The sequence below is a fragment of the Agrilus planipennis genome, unplaced genomic scaffold (assembly GCF_000699045.2).
Source record: "Agrilus planipennis isolate EAB-ADULT unplaced genomic scaffold, Apla_2.0 scaffold39, whole genome shotgun sequence".
In the NCBI taxonomy this organism is placed as follows: Eukaryota; Metazoa; Arthropoda; class Insecta; order Coleoptera; family Buprestidae; genus Agrilus; species Agrilus planipennis.
Genome location: NW_020439074.1, coordinates 502,161 through 503,598, shown reverse-complemented (window position 1 = coordinate 503,598; position 1,438 = coordinate 502,161). Strand labels below are relative to the sequence as shown.

The window sequence follows — 1,438 nt, the reverse complement described above, 5'->3', positions numbered from 1 at the left end:
TGGTAGGACACCTTCTCAGGCATGAAGGTCTAGTCAGAGACATATTAGAGGCAGAAACAGGAGTTAGGAGGGGTAGAGGTAGACCTAGATTAGATTACTGTTCGCAAATAGTTAAGGATGTGGGCTGTTCTAGTTTTAGGGAAATGCGAATGATGATGATGATGATATAATAAATTTTCAAATATAAATTTAGGGCGATTATCAGATAAAATATTTTTAATTTCTGAAAAATATCTTTCCATGTCACAGGAAACTATAGGAGCAAATGATAAATCAACTACGTCCGTTATATTCAAATTATTGGGAGCAACAGCATCAGTTTATTCCTCTTGTAAAACCTTGCAAATGTTTTTTAAATTTTGATATCCCGTATTTTTTTGCAATACTGGCGACAGTTTATTAGCAAAACCAAATAATGGGTTAAATATGCATTAGAATATGCAGTTATGCAAATGCATAATCATCCGAACCCTACTGATAAACATGTTGTTTGTTAGTCGAAAGAATGGTAAATAGAGAAAGTTGTTATTCTAGATGGGGCATACAAAAAAGTGTGTGTGATAAACAGATACAAAAAAGTGCAAATAATATTAATGTTGTTTGTTCTATCTTGAAGTTAAAAGCAAATTCTTTAGTTTAGATTGTCGTGCTCGCGTGGTGATAAGCCGATGTGTGTGTTGTGCGATTTCAATTGACTGTAACTTAATTACTTAGAATAACTGCAAATCAAAAGGTAGGATTTTTGATTAAAAGTAACTGGAAACGTTACATTTCATTTGTACCTTATAATTGTAGGTATTTAAATGGTTAACTGAAAATGACATGATTCTATATAAATCGTAATATTCAATGAGAATTTTGTCATTCTAACTAACATTATAAGTACGAATGTAAGTTTGTTTGTTTGTTTATTACACTTTCACAATACTCAACGTACATACATTGTCAGAGGTACATAAAAGGGCTTCAGAGTACTTCCTATCCAGAAAAAGATACTGTTCCCGAAGGATACAAAAATTCCTTTTCATCTCGATAAAGATGTATGTTTAACGAAAACAATTAAAAACTTTAGTTTTACCCTGATGCTACAGGTCAGGACCTAAGAACAAATTTATCAAATTATTGTATTTTTGATAATCATTTATACGTGTTTAGTACATCAACGCGAGCGGAGCCGCGGGTGAAAACTAGACTTTTTATAAAAATAGGAGGAATACTTAGTTCAATTTTACTGGACTATATAGTGGAAACTAAGTTATTGTAGTTTGCATTAAGGATGTTTGGGAGGTATGTCACAATGCTACGAGACAAATAAAAATGTGGAAGAACTTTCCTCATTCAATTCTAAAAGTCCTGTAAAAATTACAAATCAATTCACTAAACCGTTAAAAAATTTTAAAAAATTGTAATTTTACACGTCATTTTATGAAGAAATTTT

At 31.4% G+C, this 1,438-nt stretch overlaps 1 protein-coding gene across 1 annotated transcript in view; it reads right to left on the bottom strand.

The window, feature by feature from the left end:
* Nucleotides 1-1,438, bottom strand: part of LOC108745001 — a 10,030-nt gene that overhangs the window by 2,310 nt on the left and 6,282 nt on the right. The window lies entirely within an intron of this gene.